The 7853-nt window shown below is 45.6% G+C and overlaps 1 pseudogene; it reads left to right on the top strand.

The window, feature by feature from the left end:
• LOC127653776 (uncharacterized) overlaps positions 1–6882 on the top strand; it is a 41620-nt pseudogene extending 34738 nt beyond the window's left edge.
• The last annotated feature ends 971 nt before the right edge of the window (positions 6883–7853 follow it).

A 7853-nucleotide genomic window follows, 5' to 3' on the forward strand; every position in this document is an offset into this window, starting at 1 on the left:
AAAACACTCTGGACAGGTGGCCAGTCCATCACAGGGCAACACACACAGACATACACATTCTCACTCACACCTACAGGCAAAACCCACACAAGCATGGGGTGAACATCCAAACTCCACACAGAAAGGCCCAGATGAGCCTGGACTCAAATTCAGGACCTTCTCCACTGAGCCACAAAAAATTATTTGTATTATTATTAAATATATTAAACATTAATTGATCGTAATTTATGTTTAATAAATAAAAAATAAAAAATCATAGTCCTACTGTAGAGCTACAAATGAAATGACTTTTATGTTGGCCAGATTTCTGTTTATAGAGGAATATAAATAGACAAGTGAGCAGTTTTTTATTTGATTATTAATACATTTTAACAATATTTTTGTAATTAGTATCATTATTTTATTAATAATAATATAACAACAATAATGCATTTATTTACACTGTTATGTTTTTTAATGAATATTTAATACAAATAATAATAATTATTGATTATATTATAAAAAATAATTAATAGTTATTTATATTTAATAAAAAATGATAACAGTAATAACTAACAATTCATTTAAACACGTATTTATTTGTATCAAATAGTTAATTATGTATTAGTTAATTGATCATTATTGATTAGTTAATTTAATTATTTATCAGTTATTTATTAGTTAATTAGTTATTAGTTAATCTATTTTTTAATTAGCCAAATTTTTTGTCATGACCCTTTGGTTTCAGGAGAGAGGATGCTGAATAGTATTACCAGTACCATCTAAAAAAAAAAAAAAAAACCTTAATCATCCAGATAATTTTTTTTTGAGTTTCCAGTCAAGGACATACTGTATGTTCCTATAGAGTCATCTATTAATGATACACAACTGGATTTGGCACACCAGGGGCCCGCCATGCAATTAAGTCCATAAAGAAAGTCATCAGTTTTCATCGGTTCAGTTCCTTTCTTACGAAAAATCATTCAGCTCCACGACACTCTTGAGTTCTTCGTCCATTGAGAAGCACATCATCCATTTATTCTCTCAGTCTGTTTTGTCGCCTCCTGGGAAATCAGTCTCATATTTGCATGCATATGTTCTGCCACACTTGATTGGAGATTTTTGATTGATAGCACTGACAGTTTTATTGTTTGTTCATTCCCCTTCCCCGTCCTAGATATGTTTTTTTTGTGTTTTTTTTTTTTTTTTGCATTCTTTTTAGCGACAAGAAGTATGTCTTATTTTGTTTGTCTTATTACTGATGGAGGATGGGAAGAAATGAAATAATGACTTGTTTGAATATTCCAAACATTGTGTTTATATATTACATATGTATCACTTGCACCTGTGTGATATCACCTTTACACTAAACACACCCTTAGAACCTTCAATTCAGTGGGTAATGTGCCCAGTTTAAATGATTTCATTGCAAATACGTGACACTGTGCGAGACTGATGTTTGTTTATGTTTACCGAATGTCATCATTTCTGATAAGTAAGACGAGGTGACACATTTGTTCCAAAAAAGGAAAGATAAAAATGGGTTCTCTGGGGGATATGAAGATGGATGGAAGAAGACAAAAATTGTGGTTCATTTGGTGGCACGGCTGGCCTTGCCCTTTTACTGAGGTTGTCATCATTAGTGTGAAGCTTGCTGTTTAAGACCATTAGTGTGGATCAAAGCCTCACTGATTTAAAGACCTTATCTTTTCCAAAGCAGAGTGGAGACAGACAACTTTTCGCCCTGATTAATTACAGGTAACTGTGATGTTACTCCGCCCGTGCCAGACTGTCTCGCATCATGGCTATTAATGTGTTTCATCTGTGACAGCGTTGGCGTGCTCAGTGCTGAGATTCTTGCAAGAGGTTTCATCATTCTTTTTATGATTCCATCTCAATGTGTGTGTGTGTGTGTGTGTGTGTGTGTGTGTGTGTGTGTGTGTGTGTGTTTATGTGTGTGTGTGTGGGGGGTAATTTTTTGGGAGAAGTTTGGTTTATTAATGTCTTTCTTTACTTGTTTTCATAGCCCTCACTGAAACACGATGATTGGAAGTTACATTATTAATCATGGTATGGTATAAAATGTGGTGCTATCTATGACAAATAATTTTTATTGCTCATACTTAAAGTTAGCAATTTCAACAAAGCCCTAACCCTAAATATTATACCTTGATTTTGAAACTAAACTGTGCTAGACAAGAATGATGCCTCAAAATAAAATGCCAAAAATGTTGCTCTAGTAGTTTTCAAAGCGATTAGACTGACACTAATGGTGGGAACCAGAATATCATTAAGATTTAGGATTGAGCTCTTTTGACTATTTGTGGTGGGTAAGCACCCACCTACTGTAACAACTGCAAAGCAACATAGTAAAAGCACCCAGAAAACCCTAGCAACTGCATAGCAACACCTACAAAAATCTCCCAAAACACCCTAACAACTGCATAGCAACACAATAAAAATCTCCCAGAACACCATAGCAGCTGCACAGCAACACCCTAAAAATCACACAGAACACCCTAGAAACTACATAGTGACATCCTAAAAATCATGCAGAACACCCTAGCAACTGCGGATCAACTCCCTAAAAATCACCCAGAAGTCCCAAGCAACTGCATAGAAGCATGCAAAAAATCACCCAGAAGACCCTAGCAACTGCATAGCAGCACCCTTAAAATCACCAAAAATACCCTAGCAACTACATAGGAATACCTTTAACATTACCCAGAAGAACCTATCAACTGCATAACACCCTAAAATCACCCAGAAGATACTAGCAGCTGCATACCAACTCCCTAAAAATCACCCAGAATACCCTAGCAACAACATAGAAACACAATTAAAATTACCCAGAATACCCTATCAGCTGCATAACACCCTAAATATCACCCAGAACACCCTAAATATCATCAAAAACATAGCATCCAGCATCCAGCTAGAGATGGAAACAGATACAGATAGTGGCTTTGCTGCACATCACTAATAGCAACACCCTTGCAACTGCATAGCAACACCCTAATAATTACCCAGAACATTTTATCAACTAACAAATATAAAATCAACAGGAACACCCTAGCAATTTCATAGCAACACCATTAAAATCACACAGAACTCCCTTGCGCAAGCCAGCGCCATTTACATGTTAATCAGAAAGTGTAAAAGTCTAGTGATCTCATATTTTTCTCTCTTTCTTCATCTCTTTCTCCTCTCTTATAGGATGAAAGGCATACTGGCTTTCTCGTCCATAGATGTGCTGTCCATTCACTTAATGCTCCTCCACCTCCACATTCTATACCAACATACACATTGTTATCCAAGTTCTCCCCTGAGCCAGGCCCAGATCTCCATAGCTGGGCGGACCCCCATACGTCAAGTATCTGAGGGCACAAGAAGGACCGAAGCCATGTGCATAGGACCAACCTGCTACCTCTCACCCAATGCCTCCAGACAATGGGGGCAGACTGGATCTGTTCGGGGCTGAGAAAGCACAGCCTGTTGGAGAAAATAGGAAATCTATCAACAAAGCATCTGTTCACAAGATCTCCAAAAGGCGAGCTTGTTTACTAATAGTCTGGATATGTTCAAATGGAATACTAGCTTATTATTTACTGAATACAGTGCAGTATACACTCAAGTCAAGTTTTTATTGTCACTGACACACTGTATGCTGCCTAGTAAGTGAAAAGTCATGGTTACTGTCCTAAATGTAAGCGCAGTGTAGTTCTAGTGTGAAGATTAGCAGCTGTACATCATTGCACCATTAGCTGGGTAATTCCTAGCCAATCACATGTAAGCCATTGCTTTATAAGACTGATCACAATCTATCACATTGATGTTTCAGTGTGCTAAAACAGCAACATCCACCACCCAACCACCACAAGTTGAGTTCCATCCAGTATGGGGGTAGGCTCCTCCCCCATTCCTCCTATCTCAAGCAGGATATGACGGTTCCGAGTACAACAACTTTGGATCACCAGACTTCTTTGCCTCAGGGGAGGGGAAAGGTGCTATACACAAGCGATACACCTGGCCAGCCTTTCAGTATTACCAAACTCTACCTGTTCGTACCTGAAAGAACCTGTAAAATCTTCCGAAGTTATTGGGTGTTGCCCAGCCAGCTGCTCTGCAGATGTCTGCTAGAGAGGTGCTATTGGCCAGTGCCCACGAGGATGCCACAGTATTTGTAGAGTGTGCTCGAACCTTCAAGGGGGTTGGCACGGCCTGGGTCTGGTAGGACAATGCAATGGCGTTCACGATCCAGAGGGCAAGCCTCTGTTTAGAGACAGGGTTCCCATTCTGCTGTCCACCAAAGCAGACAAAGAGCTGTTCAGAGACTCTGAATCTCTGCATGCGATCCTAGTAGGTGCACAAAGCACACACCAGACACAGCAATGACTGGACCGGGTCTGCCTCCTCCTGGGTCACCGCTTGCAGGTTCACCACCTGATCCCTGAAGGGGGTCGTGGGAACCTTGGGCACATAGGCCGGTCGGGGTCTCAGGATCACGTGAGAATCTGCCGAACCAAACTCCAGGCAAGATTCACTGACAGAGAACACTTGCAGGTCCCCCAGCCTCTTGATGGAGTGTGAGCGCAATCAGGAGGGCCGTCTTTAAGGAGAGGGCTTTCAGCTCGACTGACTCGAGCGGCTCAAATGGGGCTCTCCAAAAGCCAAAGAGGACCAGTCTGGGAGGATTCAGCCTCCAGGTGCATCTGAGGAACCTGATGATCAGGGTGTGTTTCCCTAGGAACTTACTATCCACTGTGTCATGGTGTGTGGCTACAGCGGCTACATATACCTTCAAGGTGGAGGGGGACAGCCTCTCCTGCAGGAAGGAAAGCACTGACCCTACTGCGCATCTCTGGGTGTCTTCGGCTCGGGAAGAACACCAATTCGTGAACAAACACCACTTCAGTGCATAAAGCTGCCTGGTAGAGGGAGCTCTGGCTTGAGTGATAGTGTCTACGACTGCTGGTGGTAGGACACTTAGACCTTCCGCGTCCCATCCAAGGGTCAGACAGAGGTTCCAGAGGTCTGTGCGCAGGTGCCAGATTGTGCCCCATCTCTGAGAAAGAAGGTCCTTCTTCAGAGGAATCTGCCAGGGAGGTGCTGTCATGAGGAGCATGAGGTCGGAGAACCAAGTCTGAGAGGGCCAGTATGGGGCCACTAAGGTGACTTGTTCCTTGTCCTCCGTGACATTGCACAGGGTTTCTGTGCAAGAAGGCTCACTGGGGGGAATGCATATTTGCGCAGCCCCCGGGGCCAGCCGCTGCTGACTCCAGAGGAGGAGATGGCATGCAAGTTGTGATATGCAACGAGAGTGTACACCGCCTTGGCAATTTATATATACTACTATCGCTGTGTTGTCGGAACGGACCAACACATGCTTGCACTGGATCAACGGCAAAAGCCTCCGCAGGGCGAGTAGTACAGCCAGCAACTCTAGGCAGTTGATGTGCCAACCAAGTCGTAGTCTTGACCAGGAACCGGCGGCTGCGTGCCCATTGCACACGGCACCCCAGCCCAGTTTGGAGGTGTCTGTGGTGACCACAACACATCTGGACACTCACTGTAGGGGAACTCCTGCCCGTAGAAATGCAAGATCTATCAAAGGGAGTAAAAAGTGTTGGAAGAGCGGCATGATAGTTACACGATGTGTGCCGCAGTGCCATGCCCATCTCGGAACTCAAGTCTGAAGCCAGTGTTGAAGCGGTCTCATATGCATCAACCTGAGTGCCGCTGAGGAAGCCATATGTCCCAGGAGCCTCTGAAAGTGTTTTAGTGAAATCGCTGTCCTCCACCTGAATGACTTCAGGCAGTTCAGCACCGACTGCATGAGCTCGTCATGTGAGGCACGCTATCATTGAGACCGAGTCTAACTCCATGCCAAGAAAAGAGATGCTCTGAACCGGAGAGAGCTTGCTCTTTTTCCAGTTGATCCGAAGCCCTAGACGGCTAAGGTGCCTAAGCACCAAATCCCTGTGCGCGCACAGCAACTCTCGAGAGTGTACTAGAATCAGCCAGTTATCGAGGCAGTTGAGTATGCAGATGCCCACTTCCCTTAATGGGGCAAGAGCTGCCTCTCTGACATCTGCGACTGAACAGGGACAGACTGAAGGGGAGGACCTTTTACTGATTTGCCTGCCCTTTGAACGCAAACCATAGGAAGGGTCTGTATCGAGGTAGAACTAAGATGTGAAAGTACACGTCCTTCAGGTCTGCTGCCGTGAACCAATCTTGATGCCAGACACATGTCAAAATGTGTTTCTGCATCAGCATCTTGAACGGGAGTCTGTGTATGGCCCAGGTCAGAACTCGCAGGTCCAAGATTGGCCTCAACCCACTGCCTTTATTTGGCACGATGAAGTAAGGGCTCGGCTGTAGAACCTTTTCCCATCTTGGTTGGAGGTACAGGCTCTATCGCACCCTTGCGAAGAAGGGTCATGATCTCCGCACGCAGGTTTGCGGCGTTCTCTCCCTGCACCGAATTGAAACGGATGCTGCTGAACCTCACGGGCTCCTGGTGAACTGAATTATGTAGCCAAGTCGGATGATCCTGGCCAGTGTTGCTTTGGGAGGGAGAGCTCAAAGCACTTACTTTGCTCTGCGAAACCGGCATAGGGCGGGATACGGGATCTTGACCCGCGCTGGGGCAAGATGTGCTGGATGGCCTCTGTCTGCTAGTTGCAATGGTGTTGCCGAAAGTCCGATCTGAGAGATGGGAAACACGCCCATCTCGGCATCCCTCATTTTAACCAGATGGCATTCCTGGACCACCAAGGTGGACATTGCCTCCCCGAGTGCTCACACTGTGCCTTTCGTCACCTGGAGGGCGAGGTCGATCACCAAGCACAGCTCCTGCAACACATCGGGATCAAGACTGACCACGTGCAGTTCTTTTAGTGCCTTGGCCTGGTGTACCTGCAGGATGGCCATGGCATGCAGGGTGAAGGCAGCCTGTCCAGCGGCCCTGTAGGTTGCCAGAGATAACGCAGTCTTACAGGCTCTGGAGGAGAGAGCCGGTCAATCCCACCAGGTGGCTTTTTATGGGCACAAGTGCATCGCAACCGCCTTATCCACCTGAGGGACCTCTGTGTACCCTTGGACCACCCCTCGCTGTCGAGGGTAGTGAGAGCAGATGAACCCAGAAGTCTGTTTCTGGCAGCAAAAGGTGCCCTCCATGAACTCGTCTGTGCATTGTGCACCTCTGGGAAGAAAGGGACCGGGGGGGCATGGCCGAACCTAGGAACCAATCATCAAGCCGCAAGCACTCAGGGGAAGGTGGAGGGTTCCAGTCCAACCCAATGCACACGGCGGCCTGGGCAAGCATGGTGGTCAGCTCTGCGTCAGACTCAGACTGGGCGGGCAGACCCAAAGGTGGCAGCTCAGTCGAGTCATCGGTGTCCGACATTGCCAGTGCTCTCGCCGATGCAGCGATTGAAGACTCATCCTGCTTGCAGGCCCCGAAAGAGACATCATGCTGGCCGTGAGGCGGGCTGGTCTCATTTCAGAAGCGGATGGGAGCAAACGAGCGTGCTGGGGAACGGGAGGTCCACGGAAAATTACCCGGCGAGACCACAGCCATTGAACTCCCCAAATCGCCTCCAGCGCCAGCCGGGCAAGCCTCATAGAGTGGCTTCCCCACAGAAGATATGGTCATATTCTCGCAAGATATGGTCATCCACAAACACTGCCTCAGTTTGATCGCTGCCCGTGGCCGTCAGAAGTGCAGAGATAACGACCGCATCCAGGAATCACACAAAGACGGAAAGGCATCTTAATAAAGACGCATCTTTAAAAAGACGTTCAAAGTCAATGTGTGTGCTCAAATAGAGAAAATATACTCTTTAGCAGGAATATACACTCTTTTAGCG

This window comes from Xyrauchen texanus, chromosome 13, assembly GCF_025860055.1.
Source record: "Xyrauchen texanus isolate HMW12.3.18 chromosome 13, RBS_HiC_50CHRs, whole genome shotgun sequence".
NCBI lineage: Eukaryota > Metazoa > Chordata > Actinopteri > Cypriniformes > Catostomidae > Xyrauchen > Xyrauchen texanus.